This window comes from Amblyomma mixtum, chromosome 1, assembly GCF_055824585.1.
Source record: "Amblyomma mixtum isolate Tamu chromosome 1, ASM5582458v1, whole genome shotgun sequence".
NCBI classification, from domain to species: Eukaryota; Metazoa; Arthropoda; class Arachnida; order Ixodida; family Ixodidae; genus Amblyomma; species Amblyomma mixtum.
The window spans coordinates 249,241,250-249,266,158 of NC_143012.1; positions in this window are offsets into that span (position 1 = coordinate 249,241,250).

Sequence of the window (24,909 nt, forward strand, 5' to 3'; positions counted from 1 at the left end):
CTTGCTTGCCAGTCCACCAAAGTGACACGCCATACCAAGACTCCCCCTCAGTCTTTCCTGCCGCCTGGATCACGCTTTGACCATATTCATATCGACCTGGTTGGACCGCTTCCCCCTTCTCAGGGCTACAAGTACATTCTGACGATGGTCGACCGCTTCACCCGTTGGCCCGAAGCCGTGCCCATTCCGGACATTACTGCGGAAACAGTTGCCAGAACCTTCGTTTCGACGTGGGTTTCCCGCTTCGGCTGCCCCGGCATTGTTACCACGGATCGCGGCCGCCAGTTCGAATGCGCCCTCTTCACTTCGCTCACCCGGCTACTCGGCACTAAACACTGCCGCACCACATCGTACCATCCCTGTGCCAACGGCATGGTCGAGCGGTTCCATCGCCAGCTCAAGGCTGCCCTTACTGCGCGCCGGGATCGCGAGCACTGGGTCGATCACCTCCCTATGGTGCTCCTAGGCCTTCGCGCCGTCCTTCGTCGTGACCTTGGCTGTTCGGCGGCCGAACTCGTCTTCGGTACCTCCCTGCGGCTTCCCGGAGACTTGTTCGTACCTTCGGCTCCCTCGTCCCAACCCCTTCAATACCTTCAACGCCTACAGGACTGTCTCCAGCACCTGCGCCCAGTGCCGCCTCGCTCAACTGCCCATCAAGTCTTTGTGCACCCGGACCTTGCTTCCTCGACGCACGTTTTTCTCAGGCGAGACGCTGTAAAGGCGCCTCTTACCCCTTCCTACGATGGCCCGTACCGCGTCCTCACCCGGACGACAAAGTCAGCGACAATCCTGCTTGATGGTCGTCAAGAGGTCGTCTCCCTCGACCGACTCAAACCAGCGTACCTCGAGACACCTCCCCAGGAGCTCCCCTCAGATGTTGCCGGCCCACCTGCAGACCTGCTTGCCGCTGTGGCTACTCCATCTCTGCCCCGTCGGCGCGTACATTTCGCCGTTCCGTCTAGGCGGGGGGCCCTATAGCGCCCGGCGACGCTATAAAGCGCCGGCGCTAAGATCGGCGTTACAGCGCGCGCTAGAGGAAAATAAAGACGGACAGCGCGTGCTCGTGGCGCACGCCCGGCACGGGCAGTTCGGAACTAGAAGCCTGCCACGCTGGTCGTCTCTCTCTGGTGCTCCGCTGCGACCCCGCTAATACCTCAACAGTCTCACGCAGCAATACCGACATAAAACGGTGGAATTCAGAATTCGGCGCACATACCTTTCCTGTCCACAAGATTGAATGTGCATTTGTGTGCACGCTGCGATGAAGACGAGAACCCTGAATGTAGGATTAGCATGCCCCCAAGGCGCGTGCTGAGTGAACAGCAGGAATGTCTGCCTAAGTGAAGACTCGATGCGTTGTAGTGTGCGCCGCAGGTTGCACGCACGGTCAAGGGAAAAAGTTGACGGGATTCGGAATCTCTCCCAAAACTTAGCTCTGTTCATTCTGTTTATTTCTGCCCTACCGTATAGAAAAGAAGGGCGACGTAGGTGCGCAGATATCTGCTGGAATGAATACTAGCTCACAGGCTAGCGAGGGAACGCAGAAAAATAGTTTTTTTGTAGTGTGTTACCGTTAGGTGCCTCACTGGGAAGAAAGCCGAGCCTAACAGATTGCTGGCTGAGCGGATTGCTGAGTGCTCGCAGAAGGCTGCGTGAACGGCCAAATAATGTGAGAATAAGCAATCGCAAAATGGCTATGCTGCTCGCCTACGCCTGGTCGCTAGCAATGCAGTGTACAAGGCCGGTGGTGAAGCGCTGCCCGTGAGACGGGCCGCGCCGTTGGAAGAAGTTTGGCAGCGAGTATTGCAAACTGCACGAGAAGTGCGGAGCGCCAGTGGCACATTGCCCCATCCCCCCCCCCCCCCCCCCTTCCAAAGCGTCGGGGTTGACTGCACCGTCTGTCTACACAGCCAATGCCAATAGTGCAGACAGGATGGTGGTTGGGAGTACAGGCAGGGCTCGAGGATCCATGCGTAGAAAAAAATGTTCGGTCATTGCGGTTGGCTGGCTAGGATGAGAGATGGTGACGACTACTATAACAATTTTTAGAGATTTTGCCTATAAAACACCGCTTTTAGTAAGAGTAATACTGTTGGTACTCGATTGCAGTAATCAATCCATCGATACTGGATAACATTAACTTGTCCCCAGTTGCGCATTATAGGCAAGCCCGGCTGTTAATTATCCTCGCAATAATCTATTCCACCGCGAAGTATGACTTAAGCATGCCTCCTTAGTCTCGCTACCCGGAACAGGGACTCTTCTTCAGTTTGCTCTCTATGTCACTAGGTAAGCTATTCCAGGAAGCTGTTTCGGAAATAACAGCTGCATGCCTATGATATTTCATTCCACCTGCATTGTTAATTCTGAGAAGGCTTTGTTTCTTAACTCCAAATATGAAGTTGTTAGTTTTATTGATATTACTACTATTATTAGAAGTAGCAGTATAGTAGAAGTGGTGCTGATTAGCAGAAGTAGTAGTAATTGTAGTAGTAGTAGTAGTAGTAGTAGTAGTAGTAGTAGTAGTAGTAGTAGTAGTAGTAGTAGTAGTAGTAGTAGTAGTAGTAGTAGTAGTAGTAGTAGTAGTAGTAGTAGTAGTAGTAGTAGTAGTAGTAATAGTAGTAGTAATTCTTAGCATGAATGTAATTCCGGCATACTGAGCGTGCCATTTAAGCTTTGGCCAGTAAAGCAAGTTCCGCGTCCTCTGCAGGAAGCAGGGGGCTTTTGCGGCCACATTTAATCTGGCGGAATGGTATGAGACTTGTGCCGGTCGTTTGTTTACCCTTATGTCACCCATTCGCTGCCGTATATATAAACCGAAGAGCCGTTTGTACACCCTGGAAGCACCATAAACGCGATCTTCCGCAAGCCACTGTGCGCGGGCTTGCCCAGCTGAGCTAGCAGATATTCGCTCCCTTTTCCCTGGTTCTTTATTGCCCTTCTATTCTGCTCGACGCTCCCCTGTTCACCGTTCCTGCTCCCCTCCCCTTTACGGTCATTAAACGTGGACGGATAACAATAATGCTTGTGTAAGCCCTGTATCACTATTGCTCCTGTGGGCCCTGGGAAAGAGCGGTTTGTTTCCTAATCGCACGGGAACCATCCGGTTGGACGACCAACAGCAACAGCATGGCTGGTAGTACAGATAGCTTGCACTTAACGCATTGCGCTCTCTTGGTCTGGTTGACCGAAGGGCGCGTTAAATGGCGTCGTAAGGGAGGACGCTGCACGGCACGAGTGGGAAATCTCAGCGTGAACGCCCGAAACTGATCAGCTCTGAGAAAAGAAAAGAGTGAGGAAGCTAGGCTTCGAAGGTTGTCTGCATTGGCGAGAGGTTGGAAGGACCGCTAATTAAAGGTCATTACTTTTCTTACTAGTCTCGAACAGAAATTAATCCATGAGTTCCTATATTTAGTTTTTAAAAGGTGGCCGCACGGCTACACTCGGAAGTTATTTGCTGGATTTCAATCTGCAGCGAAGAATATTAACGTGTTCCTTGTACACTGAATAAGTTCCGCGGCCTGGCTTTTAGACGGCACAAGTTATTTTCAGTTCATCAAAGTTGTAAAGTACTGTGCAAGAGCAGAAAGATGCTGAGTAAAGGCGCTGCTTTAGAGAAGTTTATATTCCGATTTAATTTAACCTCGCGTTTTGAGAAGCATTGACAATTCCTGGAAAAATTTGACAAACGGCATTTATACCCCGAAAACCTTCATACGTTACAATTTGTTGCAGGCTCTATTTCCATGCAATTGCAAGCCGCACGTATTCTTATTTTTCTGTTGCGTGGGATTGAGAGCAGTGACCTTTTCCAAGTGCCCGCGCGCAACTCCTCAAGGCCCTCTTGGGACTTCTGGCTGTCCCTCCCTTTCCCGATTAACAGCTTCTGTTGGTTATCCATGTGCGGAAAAATTGCGCAGCACTAAGTGGCCCTTCCACGACAGCATCAACTCTTTTTTTTTCCTCTTCATAAAGTTTCCTCTCTCCATCTTCCTGAAACCTTTTTGGCTGAAACTTCATTCTTCTTTCAATCTGTATCACTCGGATGCACCCGCTGCTTTTTGTTTCTGTGAAGATGTAGCTTTTGCTGTTCACTTTTTTTCCGACAGAAATTTTTTCTGGTTTTCGCTCCTTGAAATTCTGCAACCAAGCAGCAGTGATTTTTATCGCAGACCTCTTGCCGTATCACCTCTGTTTTTTCGTCGTCGTCGTTTCGCGCTGCTTAAAGAGGAGTAGGATGAAGTTTCAGGATGAGTGACAACGCAAATATATTAATCAGTATCCAAAGCTAGAACAATCTTGCTCGCATAGTGTATATAGTAAAGTCTTGTTTTCATGCATTAAAGTTGCCGATGCTGGCTTACGAAGTAGTTGTGAAAATAATGGTATAGGCGCTTGTGGAACTTTTACGAATCATGATATTCTTTAAAATACACTCCTGCGTGATTTGCTTATTTAGGAACAGCCTGGATCTTGTGCGTTCGACTCCTAGAAGGCATTCATGGGAAAGCAAATGTCGCGTGGGCATGTTCCTTATGCTGACCACAGCCTGTAGAAATTGCCGAATATAGGGTCAAAAAAGGGTTGAAGGGCACTGTGACAGGCTCACTTCTTTTTTGCAACAAAAGCAGCAAAGCCGCCGGTGTATCTGAGTTACCAATGACAGAGGAGCGGACGGTGGCGAAATGGCAATTTCAAAATTGTCACTTTATAGAACACCGTTCCTTGAAACGAAGTTGGTTGGTTCGCGCAGGCGGTTGGTCAAATGCCGCTCGGGGATGAAGTATTTTTCTCTTTCTCCGTCGCTCCTAAGAGCAACGAACTATCACATGTAATCGGCGGAACAACTTTACAACACCTTCTCGCTGGAAAATATTTCAAAATCTACGTGACCAGTGATGAGAAACGCAACACGAGAAGAAAGAAAGGTACGATATAACCATAAGCACAACACAAATATCGTTCTTCCTATGCAGCGGTTATTAGTCTGAATGTGGTAAAAACAGAGCTTCTTGTTTTACAAGCTTTATCGCTTGCAATCCGTTTCGTTTGAATGCAGTCGAAAAGGCTCTTCGAATTTAAAATTCCTCTACTGCTGAGTGCAACACAAGAATGGCCCGTGTTTTGGCGTCAGGTGCAACCTACTCCTCCTTCATTCTGCCTCTACCACTCTCTTTAATTAAGCAACCTTAAGCCACATAATACTGAATAACTTCTGCCGTGACCAAGCTAACGTTCACTAATTCCTAATGCTGGATTTCACATTCATTAAGCGGGCTTCAATACATGATTACTGACGGTAACAGGTAATTTGTAACAAAGTGAAGAGCTGGGCGAGATACTCTAATTCGATGGTGGAGGCTGTGCGTCGCGTCTTTTCTAAGTTCGTTCTACGTGTGCCATTTTGTTTTTTCCCAGTAACTACAAGTCGCAATGTGCTTATGTGGGCTTATACAGGTGGAGGCGAACTTGCTTGTAATGTTTAGTGCGCGCGTCTACTCCACACTAAGCCTATCGAATAAGAAGAGCGGGAAGAGAAAAGTTAATTAGCTAATAAAAAGTGAGACCTAATCTGGCAATGTTTCCTTCCTTAGCTAGGCATTCCTATGAGGAAACCATACAGCTGGCATCAATCGACGTCACTGCGAACGAACGGTCTGCCGCGGAAGAGCAGGCGGCTTAGAAAAGCAAGCGAAGTAACGCACTGGAAAAGAAAGCCGGTGAGATTAGGTTAGCGAATAATTCTTATTGATGAAAAACACCACATTAGCCGCCCTGCAGGCTCAGTGGCTATTGCGTGCGGCTGGTGAGCTTAAGGTCGACGGATCGATCCCGGCAGCAGCACTGTGTATTTCGGTTGAGGCACAATGCAAACAGATCAGATCAGTGTGTCAAGGGTGTGGAGAGTATTATGACATAAGAGTTTCAATATATCCTAGAGTTCTACAGCACAAAATCGATAAGTAAAAAGTGGCCCCATTGTTGTCTCTTGAAAGAGGCTGCAGGCGTGTCCCCTTTTCTTTCTACGACACGCTACGGAAAGAAGCAGCATTCTTACGCAAATTGAAGAAAGAAAGAAAAAAAACACTGAATCAAGCGTTTCGAGTGCTTCAGGTGTTTTCCAATGTTCACAAGGCCAAAACAGAATTGTTTTGCTCCGTATGCAATAGCCGAACTAAACTGCAACATTCCAAAAACAGACCTTGAAAAGGAAGCCATTGCTTTTTCATTGCTTTTCAAGGTTTTCGTTGAACATCAAAGGCTTATTTACACTTTTATGTCATTTATCATACTGTATGCAGCGAAGACAACTGAGGTGTGCATTTTTTCAGGCTGTGTATCACGCGATGATATTTTACTTCAACTTTTAAAACAGAACACCCTTAGTTGTAATAACGGCAATTACTCATTGGCATCCATCCAAGCGCTGCCATACAGCCACAAAGGAAAGCTATACAGCTCTCTCAGAACTTTCGCAGTTAGAGAAAAATTATTCCTATTCCGGGGACAAATTTTTCTTTAACTGCGAAGTTTCTGAGAGACACACACTTCTTAAAAGCATATCTTCGAGTTTTGTATTAAGGTCTGCATGAGTAATTATGAGCATGTTAATTACTGGTGTCGCAATAAATCGAGTACCATATTTTCTCCGTTTCCGACAAATTTCCCCCGTGCTTGTCGTGCAGTCGTAGCATCATCATGAGGCCCCACCGAAAACCACCTCGCATTGCACGGCGCTGGCTCAGCAGATGACGCAGGTGGCGGACCGCGCACAGCTTTCACATTTCCGCACCTAAGGAGACATTTTAGTGCACCGGATAATTTTTTATTTAAATACTGAACGGTATTTCCTCAGGAAGACCGTGGCTCATGGTCCTGATAAATTAAAAAGCATGTCCTTGATAATTCAATTTGTTTTAAAAGAAAACACTTGACTCTTTTCGGCTTCCTAAGAAGAGGCCATATTTTTGCTGAGCCTCCTATGAAAATTCTATTAATTGTGCTTGCAAATATAAAGACATTGTAAACACAGTATGAAGCTTATATTTTACTGCAATAAATCTCCAGAGGAAATACTTGCCAGTTTTGCCGTTTAGCTAGATATTTCTCCGGGAGGCCCGTGCTTAACACTTAGCTTTTAATCCATGCACCGTTGAACAGATTACATGTGGACCATAGCGTGAAGTCACATAATTGCCTCCGCGTTACTCCCTGCTCCCATTGTGTCCCAGTTCTTAGTCACTGGCGCGGCAGCATAACGAGAGCTTCTCGGGCATTCCTCTATACCCCGCAAGGCATCCTGGTTTGCAGCTCATTTGCATTGCATTGCAAGCTGTCGGTGCGTACAAAGCGTCTTAGAAAGAATTGCGCAGTGACATTTGAAGGGGGCGGCTTCCTACTGAGTCGCAGCAGCGCTGTGATCACCTTACGAAGTCATCTAACACTGATCATTGAGAAGTATATCAAGTTATCTCATAGCGTCGTAACAAATTTTATCACCGTGAAAACACTCTCACAACACTCTCACACTCTCACAAAACACTCTCACAAGAGGCGAATACTTCGACAACTGTGCTGTTTTCATGTGCTCGCGAACAACCTGAGAAGTCTATTACGGAAACCATCATCTCGAGCTCGCTGCTTTAACTAATAAATCCTGCAGTGAAAGTTCTGTTATTGTTAAAAGCAAACGGCCAATAAAAGTGCTACAACTGCATTCAATATAGTTCCGTCTCTAGTAACGTCTCTTCCTGTAAGCAAAATAGATAATGCATGACGTTATTTCTGTTTCATGAAAACACAGCCCTTCTATTATTCAATAAAGGGGGACTCATTTTGCCTTTTCATACGCGTACAAAAGCTACTCTCACACAAATATTTTTCCATAAATGCCTTTTCATCAACCTAAAACTTCCTTGAGCTGTGTTTCCCCTTCCATACATTTGTGTGAAGTGGTTTAAGTCCCAAAGCCCACAAATGCCAAGCTCTCTATTGACAGTGTGGTACAGAACAGACCATTGGTAGCGGATGGTGCTCAGAGAGCTGCATAAAGATGTGGAACGCTCTTTTAGTTGGACAGCATACCTCGATTATTCTATTTTTCTGATAGTTTTTTTCAAGAAGAACTCCACCGAAGTATACCAATGACACGGACATAGGCAGAAGAAAGACGGTAGAAAGACCTTGATAAAAGTGCACGGGGGCAATGAGCCTCTGGCTACTAAACTAATTAAAGAAAAATATGTCTCTTCGATGTAAAGCTACTGACTTCTCGGTAATAGAACATCTCCCCTTTTCTTGTTATATTGTGCGCCGGCGCGTACTCAAGGTTTTGTTGACAAACAGAGGATCACACCTATTAGCCTACTTTGTTCACGAGGGTTTAACATCCCAAAGCGACTCAGGCTATGAGGGACGCCGTAGTGAATGTCTCCGGAAATTTCGACCACCCGGGGTTCTTTGGCGTGCACTGACACCCCCAGTACACGGACCTCTAGAATTTCGCCTCCATCGAAATTCTACTGCCGTGGCCTATTAGCCTACTGTCGAACCTGTACGTGCAAGGCTCGTCTATCTGAAGCAAAATTTTTGCTTAAGTAGCATGAAGAATCGCATGCGAATTTGACGGGTTTTTTTTGTATCAAGAAGAGGAAATAATGTAATAGACACGTTGATAAAATTATGCGGCACTGAGTTTTTTTTTATTTCATCGTTAAAAGCTAGCGACTGCCCTTCCTTCTGCCTACGTTTCTGTCTGGTTTTGCCTGCTTCCCATTTGTCTTTTCCATAAAGCAGGAACCAACAAAGCAAGCACCTTGTACTACATGTCTTTCTTGAACGAGACTTAGACCAGGTAGCGCAATGTCCTGTTTGTTGCGTGACTATAGTCACTAACATTTTAGGGATCAATACAGCGCCCTTAACGATATCTAATACTTTCTATAGCAGCGTGTGCTTGACGGCTTCTCTTTCGCAGTTTGCCAACCGTTGCCCTCTCAGACAAATTTACTTAGGAACGTTTGAAGGAGAGGCTTTTGCAAGCTTTAGCCGAGACTGAGAAATGGGTTTGTTTTTACACATGAGTGACAGATGCATTTTGCGCGCATTACGCTGTGGTTCTGTCTCACAAAACAAAGAGATCGTTAGGGTTTCGCACAAGGCGCAGTCTACGGTCGTGGATAAGAAAACCTAGGTATAGTTAGATGGCCCTTTTGGAGACATCAAAAAGAAAAGGAAAAACGCAGTCATTTTACACGCAGGCATGAAACTAAAGGTGAGTAATCTCCACAGCCATCGTTTTTTCTTTTCGAATTTCACTGGATCTGGCGGAAGAGATGATTTCGCCTCTAAGCATATTGCACACGATCAGGCGCTGCAGTCAATACTAGCTGTCGACGAGTTCGCTTTCCCTGTCTCAATCGTCACTAGGCGCTATAAGCAGTGAAAGAAGAGGCTGTATTGCAGGGGCGTGTGAATGCAGTAAAACATGACGCTGCTAAAACATTCGCAGTAAAAGAAGGAGATAAATGCAACAGCGTGGTTTCCAGAGGCGAAAAGGGGCTTGAAATGAGGTTTAAAACGAGAGGTTTTTCGCGTAAAACGTTCGTATATTAAACGATGCATACGAAGGAGCTAAAGCAGTTAATCTAGACAACGCAATTCCGAACTTGATCTTATTCAGCCGCCACAACCGACACTTGCTTGTCGGAAGGAACAACGGAAATGAAACGCGCTCAGACGGGGATATGAAAATGCTTGTAATCTTACCAAACTGCCAAATTATAAGTCATCTTTTTAGAGCAGTTGTACAGAGACTGCAGGCTAGGCTTCACCACCAAGCCATAAAAAATGATTTATGGATAGGAAATCGAAGTGTAAAAGCAGTTTGTATCGTCGCCTGAGAATGAAGAGTGCACTTCTTGTTGCATGCGATTATCTCTGACATATTTTTTTTTTCGTGCAAAATCTGAGTGCGTCGTTATGTGCGATTGCCAGGAGAGTTCTCCGACTGAGTAATGAATGGCGGAATTTATTGGTACACTGTCTTCTTTTTTGTGTTAAATGCAGCTGAAACCAATTTCACGGCTGGCACATCGCACGAGAACGGTGCTAAAGATAGAGATAGAGAAAGGAAGAAATCTATTTGAAAAATAACGCAACAAGGCATGAGTGGTAGAGAAGGGAGTTTGGCATCAATATCCAGAACTACTGGTGCAACTCTACAGCAAGAGAACAACGCTGAAAGTACAACGCAAAGAAGAAAACCACGCAGGTGCATAGAAGCGTTCTTTCGCAAAAAAAAAAGGCATACTTAATACACCGATCTTAGGCACGTGCCACATCGTATGATCGTTTATGAACGCAGCCAACTACACGAAATACTTCAAACAATAATGACTCTATAGTCGCAAAACCCTTCTTATCCTTAGCCCATAAAGCACTGCTATTGTTGTACTAAAAAATTACACTATTTTTCTTAGCGGAAACAGTGTCGAGCATTCGTCGCAAAAGCAGCGTCACACATTCGAAATAAAGCAGTCAGAATACAAAAAACAAGTTCAAATTGAAATTCAAATAACAACCTTGTAGCAGTAAAATCCTTTTTTTCCAGCCCCGCTATTCTACTAACAACAGCAAACAAAGGTTTCCCAAGGAGATTATGTCATGAGAGAAAATTTCAAGAAAGGTAATTTCCCTCTTTCGAAAAGCTACAGAAGTGTTCCTAAGGCATGTGCTGCCATTATTTTTTATCAAAATGGCCAGAAGTATTTCGCCGGCATCCTGATCGAGAGTCTTGCTTTGAGTACTAATAGAACAACATATAACCGGCTCACACCTGCATGCTATGCAAGGAGGTGGAAAATTGCTCGGACCCCCTTGGTCTAGCGACTTATCGTGCTCCCGTGCCCTCTAAGTAATCCAACATCCTTTCTGGCCCGCGCAAACACCTCTAGACAGGACTGGGATAACGTACACCGCATTGACCGCGTAGGGGAAAAAAGGCGTGTCATGCCTCGTATTGGGCTAGGGTTTCTACTATGCCCAATCCAAGAGCATAGATTTGCTTCACCATGAACCAACTCGCCCAATAACCTGTTATTTTTAATCATCTATGCAGCGTTAAAGCAAAGAAGAAAGCGAAAATCATAGCACGTGTATCTCTCGGAAGGTGCATAATTTGCCTAACATAGCTTGATTATTATTTCAAGTACCTTAGCCTTTGTTTTTCTGGGTGTTGCAATTATATTTACGGCACCGATGAGACACATTGTTTGCCGTGGAACGTTTTTTTTTCATCATATGCAATTAGCATGCAGAAGTTGCACATCTTACCAAAAACCGAACAAATCAAAGGAGCTTTTTACGGACTACCTTCAAAGAGTCTTATTTGGAGGCGCTTGTAGCGAGAATTGCTAGGGCTTCCATGGATACTACAAGTGCTCAACTGCATGGCGTTGAAGTAAGGCCCGTGGGCTCTCAACTTTCGATAAAGGATGTATATATAGTACATATACATTCAGTCAAGCTGATCGGTTCTGGTGAGATCGAATGCGGTATCGCGCATCGGAGGTTTTTACCATTTTATGTTTATCACACTAGCACTTAAAGTCGAAAGCACTGGTACGTATACAGAAAACTTTTGCAACTTCCAGAACTCTAGTGGGGAATATGCTCTTCTGGATGCACAGCAGCACTCCTGCCCGCATTCTGTAGCCCCTGCAAGCTTACAAACACAACGTAAGCTTATAGAACACAGCGAAATATCTGTCTACTAATGATTCCTGAAGTATAAATAGAGAACACGCAAATAAAACAAAAAAATCTCCCATTGAGAAGAAACACTTTTATTTTCACTGAGAGGACTATCGTGACGGAGTGAACCGCGCCATCACATAGCACGGCATAAAACCGTAATTCTAATTTTTCATCATTTTTTGTCCACTGGTTCTGCGTCAAACCAAAAAAAAAACAAACAAATCGAGCTTATAGTAGGGGAAACGTCGGGAATGGCACATTTGAGTCGTACATGTCGCGGTAAGGGATTTTAGTGTTACCCATTGATCCTCTGTGACCGGAACAAAAACAGAATCAAAGCCGCCAACTGAAAAAATGAAATACGCTTAGGAGCGTGTATATCGGCCTGATCATACCAGCAAAGCGCCGTACATCTCCATCGTGATTGTCCGTGCGCGTGTTCGTGAAGTTTCTTGGTGCCGGATGAAACAGAAAGCAAGAACAGGCGAGTAGACAAAACCATGAATAATTCACTCCAAAGCCAATGTGCATGATCATGCCAGTCTACAGCTGCAGCACGCCGGGCAGGGAAGGAAAAAAAATGAAGTGATGACTGATCAAATTGAAAAGACTATTCAATGGGCTTAACCGAAAAAAAAAGTAAAGAGATGGACATCTGGATGAAAAACAGGGTCTGGACATTCTGTCGGAACTTGGTTTTCCTTCGTTGCTCACCTCTAGCTGCATCATTTCTTCTCTTGCGCACGCTTCCCATTTCTGCTTAGTTATCGACAGCAGTTTCTGTGTAGTTGCTGGATATGGTAAGAAGGGGCCCCGAATCCCAGGCCTTAGAAATACTCTTTTCTTTAGTTCGGTATTATTGCTGTGACCACATTCCGGTCGCTAGGTAATTCTTGTTGCATATGGCCAGCGCCGGGAGCCAGCGTCAATTATTGAACTGCTATTTTTAGCCGAAGTGACAATAACCGTTCCTGCAGTAGCTTTCGTAGGGACATTTTTCTCACCCGACACTTTTCATCTGTGATAATGATTCAGGTACATCTTGGTCACCACCTCCTGCTTGCGCACATGAAGAAACAGTTGTCAGTGGTTAAATTACATGCGAGATACACTTTAAGCATGCTTACTATTGTGTATTTTACGGCGTAGAAGATCTATATCTGATATGGAAAACATAAACAGACAGCACGCTCGAACAGGACGAAGCGCAGTGACTGTGATCATTTCCTCTTGTTACAGTTTATCGAATACTAAAGAAAGCTCAAGTAGTGGCTTGGTAAGCAGCGCACCTGCGAATCATGTGCGGAATTTTTGAGCACGGAAAATATGAGAGAACTTGGGATTGGGAAGGGGGGAGAGGTGCACATTTTGGAAAAATTGGTCAGTCAGTCGGCCGCATCCCATCGCCCGATTTCGCGCAAGCACTTGTTCGCGTGCAACAAATTACATACACAGAACACCTAAGGTTGCGAATTGAAATTTTTAGACGTAATGCAATCGCTGAGAAGGAAAAAAAAAAGTAAAGAAAAGTCCCGCTGCTGTATAAAGAAAACGGCTGCTTGCAGTGTCTTAAATATAGGGTGCATCAATGTAAAAAAAAAATGAAAAGCTTGCTACTGGCTTCTCAACGTACTTAAAGGGTTCCGAAACATAAATGCCAAGTAATTATTTGAGTTTTCACCTCACTTTTGTTCATATCCTTACAAAGAAGGCTCAGTTGAAAATATGTCGTAATGCTCTCGTAATATGTTATACGACGAATTACGCCAAGATATTAACGCGATATCATTATGCGCTCGCGTCGCAGAAAAGCCGACGTTGTCGTCGTTTGCCGTGAGCAAAAAACCAATGACAAAAATTCTAGACGAGAGACTTAGAGGCCGGTGGGCCCCCTAGGTCACGTGACCTTGTGCCGTTCTCCTAACCTGCCCACCAAATGGTGAGCAACAGGCGGCAGACAAATTAATGATTGGTTGCGAGAGGCTCTTCGGAAGAGCAGCCAGGGTTTCCAAAGCCCCACCGGTGGCAGCTGCTTCCATCACAGGGCAGTGGCGCATGACTTGAACGCTGCACCACAGCGCCAAGAGTGGTGTGAGGAATCGCTGGGATCTTTTATTGTAAAGTATATAATCACGAAGTCTGCGCATATGGGCCTTGATCCAAAACATGTATCGCGTCATGCCTTTAAAGCGGAGCTTATGTGTACCTTTAACTTTTTTTTTTTTTGCACAGCCCAGAGCAGGACTTTGGTTAGGATAACGGGTATAATGTTTTTGTGTATTTCCTCAGAAACTTACTCATAAAGTAGGGGGGAAACATTTCAATCATAAAGAATCCTGAGATTTTAAGCGTATAAATCTAAGAATACCAAATTATATCTTGATAAAGTGGAAGCTTGAGCAAGTTGGTTGGATTATCGACGGAGCGGGAAACACGAAGACAAGATAAGCACTCGGAAACAGCGCTGTGTCCGCGGGCTCGCATTGTCCTTGTGTTTCGTGCTGCGTCGATAAAGTTCATCTCGATGTTTTTTTTTCAGGCCTGGAAGGAATATGTGGCTTTGTGAATCAGTTCAATAACTTTCAATAAAACATCATGTTTTAGTTTGAAAAAGGAAGGTAAGAGTGAGGTTTTCTGAAGAAGAAACTTCGAATTTTGAACTCACTTTTTGGTAACTATAAGGAATTGCTAGGATATTAATATTTAACATTTTACTACCTACAAAAAATTATTAAGGTAACACAAGCACATCACAAGCGTAGCCCCTAGACCTTTTACCTTTTTACTGGAGACAAAAGTAAGTTATATACAGCCCAGCTTTCTGTTTAAACAATCGAAGATGTCAGTGCTGTCATTGTATAGCATTGCAAAAAATTCAGAGGGGCACTTTGTTGACCTAATGTACAATGAGGCGAAAGCCTCAAGTGCGGTGTTGCTGCTTGTGTCAGTGATGTGTGGTTAAGATGTTAAACTTCGCCTCTAAGAGTGGAACGCGACAGCGTCTTGCAACGCTGCCGGGGAGTCCACAGAACGCTATCGGCTGTTCGGTTCCACACCTTGCTTGTCGTTAAATTTATTTTTGAGGAAAGGAAATGTATGTGTCTCGCATATCTCGATGGACACCTGAGCCCCGCCGTAACGGGAAGGGAGGAAGATGGGAGTGAACGAAGACACCGTAATCACTAGATGCGCCTTTGTTCATTCCAAACCAATGAGCTGGCATTGCGAAAAAAAAAAAGAAGCTGGCATTGCGGAGTGGTTAGCGTGCTCGTCTCGCTCTCCGGAGACCCTAGTTCGATTCCACAACTCGACCAATTTCCTACTCGGTTTTATTTATTTATCGCGTCTGACTAGAAAGGCTAATTAGGCTAATTGGTTAAATAATTAATTAACTAAAATCAGTCCCACTTATATGGAGCATCACTACCCGATCCCTTTAATTGGTTGCAGGATTACTAGCCAAAGTACAATTGGCCCGGTTTGAAGTTTGCGCACTGTGACGTCACGACCATTTCGACCAATTGAAACAAGGTAAGCGGAGCTACGGTGGCCCCCTGAGGTCTCCCTTTGGCTGTCGGAGTGTTGCTTTTGAAACAAAATATATGCCGACTACTCGCCACTGTAGTTGGTCCTCGTCTTGGAGCTTTTAACAGAAACGAAGAAAATTGCTGTTATGAGAAGTTTTCATTTACTATATTTGATTGATATTTAGAAAACCAACAAACTATCACTTTAGAAATAGGCGACTGCACGGATTTTTTTGCGTAAGAAAGCGTTAACCATCAAACTAGCACGGACACATGCGTTCCCTGAGGTTCGCCCAGAAGTTTGTGCACGCAGAGGCCACGAAATTGCTTAGAACAAAAGGAAACAGAAAGAAATAAACATAGCGCTAAATTTTCCATAACTCGCGCTCATCCTAGCCGCCTGCTTCCTCATGGCAAGCAGGAATCACAGAAGCTGCAAACAGGATGCTATGATGGAGAACATTCGGTCAGGCTCAGCAGTTTGTACTAACTTTAAATAAATTATTGACAGCGTGCATAGACCACCATCGCGATGTTGCAGTTCCCGGATGCCGAACAGCCACCGCGCTCAATTCTTTCATTTCAAAAGGCATTGTCGGAGTGGAAAATAGCACTGCCAGATGACTTAGCAACGGTATTGATGAATTTAAAAATGATATCAATACATTATCGTTTATCATCAGCTTTGTTTAATTGGATCGGGGTCGGTGGATTTTCTCTCCCCGCAAAAACCGATTGTGTCGTATTTATTACCTTCTGAAATGTACCTAGTTTTCTGCATTCAATGCGTGTACTAATGATGATATACGTTTTCGTTTCTGCCTTTGAAGGTAGTAATTTTAATGTTGCATTATTTTTTATTTCTCTGTGCGAATTTTCATTTTCTTCTCACTGTTCCCTATTATTCCCATCCGTTCTTTTTTTTCCGGTTTGGGCTGGTATATTTCCTTCAGTTGAAATTTTCCTTTGTCTGTTTACGACACTCTCGGATAGTAATTACTCTCCTGTATGCGCTCCCCTCCTTCAACCAGTCCGTTCTTGTATTTTATGTGCAGCTGCCCTCAGTAATTGCCTGCGCGCCATGAGGGTATCAGAAACAAATAAACAAATAGAGAGATGTTCTGATCCAAATCCTGAAAACAGGAACAAGATAAGGGGAGAAAATAGCCGAGCATACTCTCAAGTGTTCGCCTCCTTTTGTCCGGTCCCATCAACACCCACTCCTCTTGTTGTTAGTTGTTGATTAAAAGAAAGGAATTTTTATTGCTTCATCAAGTTGGGCTGTGTAAGGACAACTTTTATGACGTGACTCTCCGTGACGCGATGCGATAACCTACCCTTCGGGCTACGATGGGCTTCTGTATAGCTCAGTGTAGTCGGAATAGGTTCTGGAGCTAGAACTTTTTACTGCTACCCTGAACCAATAAAACGCTCCATGGTTGTCCTGTGACTGCCTCATACTGCTTCAAAGCACTCCCTTGAGAGCTGTCGTGTTTGGACGCCAATCCCCAAGTGGGTTCGGTTGCCTGCAGCATTTTAATTTTTGAAAACTTGATCTTCGCGAATGATACAATATTTTAATGTTCTCATCTTTTTGTAAAAGCGAATAATATAGTTATGTAGATAAAAAAACACCATTCGAAAAGCAATATTCTCGTCGAAACACTGAGAAAAGCTTTGAGTGTCTGGGCAGTCTAAACATTTCACTGCGCTGTCGGCAGAGCTTGAAGTCTCTGTCCCAGATTCCATCGACGATGGTGACTATTAATAGGTAAATTTCTCCAAAGAATTGAATTACTAGTAATGAACATTCCTGGGGACATGTAAATCTTGGTTGTGTTGCATGTTCTGTGAACTTTGTGCAGAAAAGTGCGTGTTACAAATTGTTTTGTTAAATAATCGTGTTACAAAATGCTTATCCGTCCTCTTTTTCCCTAACATCTAACTACAGAGTCATGAGCGGTTGACTGAACTGAACTTCAGAAGAACGCAGTGCAGAAAAAAAGACGGCGCTTTAATTGATAAAGATGTAGCAGTGCAGCGGAAATATTTTTCTTGTTTTCATTATTTTTCCTGGGAAATTATATTGCATACAGAATCCACCATTCCGGTTTTACTTTTTGCTCCAGGAGCAACCCTTTTCTTCCTAATTCATGCGATATAGCTTTCACCATCACCAACTTAGCAATCTCACGTTTGCCTCATTGTGGACAGAGCTGAAAAATAGAAACGAAGGACCTTAATTTAGGTCGAGAAATGACATATTACAGCAAAATAAGGAATAACCGCAACAGTTCATACGCGGAGATGTGTCATGCCTTGATAATAAGCGTCGTTAATATCGCCCGATGAATATAGGCTTCTTTATATATCCGGCAGATAGCTTCACACTTTGACAAAGAAAGCAGCAGTAGCACCATGGTCCTCGGCAGCATTACACTTTTCAATGTAGCGTGAGCTAAAATAAACTATACATGTAATATCTGTTTCATGAAATAATTCACATCAACAGTGCATCGTAGTTAAAGTATATTCTTCATTTGTACCGGACTGCAAACTACAAAACAAACCTCCTCTAGCCGAGGAAGTGAAGGGCAGCGTTGAGGAAACACTGTCGCCAGTCGTACTTGCTTTACTCGAAGCTGTAATTTTTAAACTTTTATTGTAATCTTAAGAATCTTAGGGATCAAATATTTGGCCCCCGTAAGCCATAACTATAAATACTACAAATAAGCGATGGAGACCAACCGGCCATTTTCTCAGGGGGAGTCAATGCAATCAACGCCACATTGAAGAAAGCGTCGGGAGAAGCTATCACCGAGATACTGCGGCGCCATCAGCGGAACCATGCCGACGTAAGAATATAATCAGGTTCTCGGCAGCAATATAGTTCGGTGCGCTTTGCGGCACTGGCCAGCGGCATTTGATCATCGTTTTCGTTATTTTTTTTCGGCCAAGTGTGACGGCGAATAATCGGCGTCTTCAATGTAAGATGATGTAAGGCTTACTTTTCTGACAAGTTCATATTTTATTTTGAGCATGCTGTTTGATTATTACAACGCTATTAGGTTTTTGATACGGTATCCGGCACCACTCATCCTAATCCTAGCCTCACTGAGAGTAATAAAATGATAATCATTCTAATAATAAACTACTTAATAGTTTCTGAAGGATCAAGAACACAATACGAAAACTAATGAAAAATGTAAAGAAACTCGATGAGTCCACGGGTAGTGCGAAATTGAGAACTGGAACAATCGAAAACAAGCAGGGTATTCTCAAAAAACATTCTGAAAAAAACAGAGCCGTTCTGATTCTGGAAGTCAACCTCATGGAAATAATTTTTGTGGTCGGCACCCACAAGTGCAAAGCACCATGCCCAATCTTCATCCAAAACTTGAATTTCGTAGAGAAAACGAAAACTCTGGCATGCTGTACCTGCTAACAGGCTATAAATTTTGGATATTTGAAGTCCGTTTGAGGAGGGCTCTGAATTAGCGCATTAATTTGGGTCGTTCTTCCGAAAACAAGACGGTGAATGGGGCAAAGCGGTCGCTTACCTTTGACACGTGAGGAAACAAAGGAAAGAGAAAGACGAAACAAAGCACACAAAGTTTGAGATAGCCAAAACAGTCAAAATCTACCAGGCACACCCTATGCTTGCAAATGCAGGGTAAGCTCGAACAGCAACTGTGACAGATGAACCATAAGCAAGATGTTCATATTTTGTCGCTCCTTACAAGAAGAATAGATACAAATTAGGTGCTCTAGGATATCTCAATTAGGCATAACATTCTAATAATAACGGACGCATAATTGCCAAAGAACGCTGCACAAGGAAACGGGACAAAATAACAAACGCACACGAGTGCTCTATGCAAGGGTGCTGGATCCTGAATGTTTTCTCACGCCGAGTAAACTATTTCGCAAGGATATAGAATTGCAAGAGGGCTGTGTATCTAGAGCTATCAAAATCAACATGAAATGTCAAACTTTGCGAGTAGTTCAAGAAAGTCAAAATGCGCAGTGTTAAACAGCCTAGTCCTCTATATACTCGGTGACGTGTATCGACTTCCGAATGATCCTCCTCATTGTCTTGAAACATTGCATGACTATTTCCAGTATGCTAATTAGAGACGAAATTTCATTGTATCCGGAGACTCAAAATAGACGACTGATGAATTGGACGGACTTTTAACATGTCATACGACAGACTATCCGAAGTCGTTTCTAATCACTACGTTCGGTTTCTCATTACATGAGCTCATCGCTGATGATGCCCCGGTTCTATCCTCTTCCCCTTCGCTTATTGATACATTTTTAAGCAACACACTGGCAGAAAGTACAGTGCGCATAGAAGACGGCATGTCCTATCATAAACTGCTGGCGCCCATTATTTTAAAACATTACGCACATGGAGATTAGTCCGCAGCTTTAAATAAGCTTGACTGTAATTTTACTGCGTCCAGTTTTTTGGATTCAGTGCATTAACTGTGGACGCAGAATTATAAAATAGGCTTCTAAATAGACCGTCGTTCTATTCGCTTTCAAGTATTTAGAACATCGGTGCCACTTGGACGCACGATCCCTTGAAGCCGGTCGGCTTAAGGCGCCTTCTTTGGGCGCGAATCTGGCGTATAGTTTGGCTTGAGCTTTACAGGACGCGCCATTCGGGTGGAGATTTCGGTGCAATTATGGCACTTCTTTCTCTTGTTGTTGCATTCTACTGAGGACAATGTGAGGTGTTTTTGTCCCTTATGAGGGTTCTTTCCCGCGCTATGAACACTCTACCTGTCAAAGAAGAAACTTTTTCATTGCTCTCACCTTAGGATACATTCAAGTGAAATCGCTTCAGAGCATTGTTGTTAGATCATGGTGCATGTCGCTCGTTTTGAGGCTGCTTTCAAAAGTTAGCAAACAAAAAGACGTGATTCCTACGCAGCATCCAGACCTCTTTATCCTTCTGAAGTTGGTTCCATGGTATACCTTTCTTGCCCGTTCGAATGTGAACAGGTAGGCTTCAGAGGACCTTAGGAAATTTTCCTTCTGGAGTGAGCGTCTAATCCACTTCAAATAGTACCGGTAAAGAACCATTCTACGTATACGTCTTACGCCGTTCCTTTCTTGAAAAAGTTTTTTTTAAGGAAAAGAAATGGCGCAGTAAATGTCCAAAGTCTTGGTGGACATCCAAACAGCGCCATGAGGGAAGGTGGGAATGAAATAAAAAAAATAAACAGGTACCGTAATGGAGGAGTAAGGAATATTGTCGACCACCTGGGTATCTTTAACGAGCACTGAGATCGCACAGCACACGGGCTGCTTTAATTCAGTTTCGCCTCCACAGAAACGTGGCCTCCGTTGTCGGGTTCGAACCCGGGTACTCCACCTCAGTAGCCGAGCGCTTTACCCACTGAGGCATTGCGGCGGGTCGTTGTAATTCAGTGTGTTTGATTTTATAAATTATGCGTAACTCGACAAAAACCGCGTACATTGATTCGTTCGCTTTGAGGCCGGAGAAGGAATGTTCACTGTGGAGAGATAAACACAAGCCAACGAAGAACAAGTGCGAAAAATACAAATATAAAAAGTGGGAGGCTTTACAAAAATCTGCTTAATTAGGGCAAATATTTTTTTCTTTTAAATTTTAGAGGTGTGCTCTTAACGTCGTTATTAATCAGCTCGAGTTTGGAATATTTGCATTGGCTTTTTTTCCCCTCGTCTGGTATTCCTCTAGAGCACGTATATATGTGTCAAATACACTTACAAAGCAAAGCGTTGGTCTTCAGAGATGTCGAGTAGCAGATGCTAAAACGATATACGGTTCCGGCCGGACGTCCTTAAGTAGTCTGGAATGTCAAAAATGTTTTGCACATGGGACTAAAGGAGATGCCAAGCGACAGTTTGTGCTAGGATTATATACATATATATACATAGCTTGTCTGGTAGGAAGGTGTTATAGGGCACATAGAATAAATTGGACATGCCAGCAGCTTGAAGACAGTCAGCCCAAGGGGTGGAAAAAGGCAGAAAAACAACAATAGCAGCCCAACTGTTATGGCAGGTTTGTATTTACAGCGTAGGCAAATTTACAGATAATCTTATACCTGCGCCATAGCTGTTAAATTTAACCTTGTAGCATTAAAACCACAAATGAAATACTATAACGATAGTTTAAAAGATCTGAAAAGCATGCTTTACAACATGTGCAGCGTCACAGAACACATTATTTCTTCTTGCGTGAAATCTGATCTGCTTGACAAGAAGAAAGCATATTAGCTTATTTCATTGACCAGTCTATAAACACCATGGTGTTATTTATATCGTTAACTCATTTTGATGCCTTGGATTTACGTCACATATTCGTTTAGAAATTCTGCTAATCCCGACTGCCAACGTCGCAGGAATGGTACAATATTTTCGAACGGCAAAAGTGCATATTATACCGCTTTGTAGATAATTCAGTCAATAACACTGATAATATCCGGTTAAGAATAACACGGGGCTAATAGGAAAAAAAATTAATAAAGCCCAGCATGATGAACCTCAAAGCAAACTTTTTATAAGTTAAGTTAGAGCAGTGGAAGAGTCGAACTGGCGGTCAAAATTTACAATGTGGATCCGATTGGTGCGGTTTATATAATTAAACAATTTTCTAAATATGAGTTAGGCACCTATGATGGTAAGTTGTTCAATTCTCTAGCTGCTGATGGAAAAAACTGAATCCGAAAACAGTCTGTGTTTTATTGATATGCTTCCAGTGGTTGTGAATGTTTTTGTTTGTAGATATTGGTTCTGATTTTGAAATATACCTTAAATTATCTATGTACGCGTTTTGAATTTGTTGATAAAGCAGTTTCTGTCGTGAAAGCCTGGCGCGCATGTGTAACAAAGCAACACGCAGGTAATTCACACAGCGGTGTTTATCATTCAGGCAGGTTGTCTGTATTTTTGTAGATTAATATTACAGCTTTTCGCAAGGCTGCCTTAGTTTCTTTATTAGGTTATCTGTAAACGAAAACCCGAATATATTTGCATTATCAACTGCGGGTCTAACAGGACTATTGTAGGAAAGTAATTTAATTTTAGATGGCGCATTTTCGGAGCGTCTAATTGGAACGAAAAGCTGTTTTAGCGCTGATGACGTAATGAAGTTCACGTAGGAGTGCCATTGAAGATCAGATCATGTAATAAAATCAAGTTTTTATTTTGTTTAACTGGGGCAAGCGGAATATTCTTTAGTGTGTATGACAAGTGGCACATACGGTTTCTTGGTACTTTTTAAGAGGGTTGATTTTTTTTTCATATTAAGAATCTATTGATATTTAGCTCATCATTAAGATACCGAGCTTTATGCATTGTTAAATGTTGCATGATTATCTGGTAGGTGCTTTCACGATAGAGTGTTGCGTAGTAAGACGCAGTGTTTTGATAGCTTCCAGTGTGTACTTTTCCGTATCTCTCACCTGTAACATTTAAAAGCATCGGCACCAGGTTCAATATAAACCACTAAATATCTGGTACCTTGAACAGAAAGTCCAGGCAAACTGACTACTGCACACCACTTCCGCGCTGCACATTCTGGAAAAGCTACACGCAAAAGAACGCGAAACCCATCGATCCAGTTTCCCACAGACCCTGCCAGCACTGTAAGACCTGTTGTGAAGCGACGGCACTCCTACTAACGACCAAGTACACCCCTTAAAGATTCATTATACGGGTCAGGGATCTCCGAAAGCAATTGCCGCCTCGCTGCGCCAGATTAACTGCGACCTCGGTACATCCAGCTCGAGAGCCCACCTTTGTGCGCTTGTCCGAGCTATTATGAATGCGCGTATACCTTGGAGAGCCAGACGTGTTGGTTTTAACCTTGGTAAAAATGAAGCTCGTACCGCCATAGATCTTGAATGGGGCTCGAGAGATGGGAACTTTCGGGGATCTTATACGTGTCACAATCTGTACGTGTTCCGGAAGAATGGTCAAGTTTTTTCGGCAGCTCTCCCCCGGGGCAGCTTTCTTGATGCGATAATTTCGGGAGCGGGTGTATGAGAATACCTTATTTTTAAAAGCTCACTAGGAATGTTTATTTTTACAGAACAGAGAAAGAGTTAGAGAATTACTTTTCACCATCGGAAGAGGCAAGCGTGATGAAAAAGAAGAATCAGGGGAAGGAATTCTCTTTTAGGAGTGATTAAGTTTGTTTAAGTGTTTTCTCTTTTTTTTTCTTTAGTCGCCACGGCACTGTGTTTTCTTAATTTCCACGCGCTGTCCTCTTGATTGTGCTCCTTGCGCATGCTCATCGACCGATAGTGGTGATTGGCTCCTGTATATTCGACGTGGTAGCTAATTCTAAAATGAAGTTTGTAAGTCAGCACCTGATCGTCTACATATTGTCGTCTGTGTATTTTTTGCACTATGTTTACAGAAAACTGTTACCAACTAGCCCAAACCAAGCCGCTGTTGCAATGTTCATGAGATAAGCAGTAACTTCAAGCTCGTTACAAAAGCTTTAAATATGCGGAAGTAACAAAATGGCGAACAGTAATTATCTGTCTTTTAGGTGGTCGCCTTTGTCTTTTTAGCACAGTAATATTTTTCCCGTCATGAGCCATCATGAGCGTTTCCATCTTGGTGGTTTCCTGCGCTAGTATGAACAACAATAGTATTATACCAAGCACCTGCGTTATACTATGATGGCTCACGAGTATTGGTACTTTTCTCCCGTCGCACTGGAGTTACTACCCTCCATACAATCATAATTTTATTTACTTCCCACTGAGTTTAATTTTTCAGTGCCAATAGGCGGTCTTTATTAATATTTGCAAAACACCCCTGGTCAAAAAAGAGCGAAATTTTTTCTCTTGACAACAAATTTTTTGTAGCATTTTCGCCATGACTGTGTAGTAAGAACCGAATTTTTTTAAGTAGTAGGCTGTGACTTCAACGAACACTGACTTTTCATTGTGACTTCAATTTTCTGCTACTGTCTTTTCTCTTTCATTTTTTTTATCCCCTCGCCCCCTTCCTCCCGCGTAGGGTACCAAACCGATTATTCTTTCGGTTAACCTCCCTGTCTTTCCTCTTCTACCTCCTCCTCCTCCTTTTGAAGTAGGGGGCTGCCCCTTGTCGTAGCGACAGATTGCAAAAAAAAAACTACAGAAAAATACTACTGTACGACAGAGAAATGCTAGATACTAATTAAATATATTACGTCTGCAAAAAACAACAAGATGTTTTAAGCTATTTTTGGGCATAGCTCTTTCGTTTATTTCGACAGCGAAAGTTCTTCTAGAAAGCGGAATTTCAGAGACGGAAGCCAATATGCACACTATAAATTTGTTAAAACATGTTATCTGACACTTGAGCAGAAACATCAAACAAAAGCACTCCCAATATTCTGCTTATTCCTGATACATACAAGTATTTTGTTTAATGAAACTGTATGTGCCCAAGCTCAAGAATAACAATACATTCAGAATCAAGACCTCTTTGGTCGCAACCCCACATGCTCTTAGAACGTATATTTGCTGTGACCACAGGTACACATGTACTTCACGAGTAAGGACGAGCTGTGAGCTGGAGATTGGTCGCACGAAAGTAAACGTGTGATCGTATAATGCATGCAATG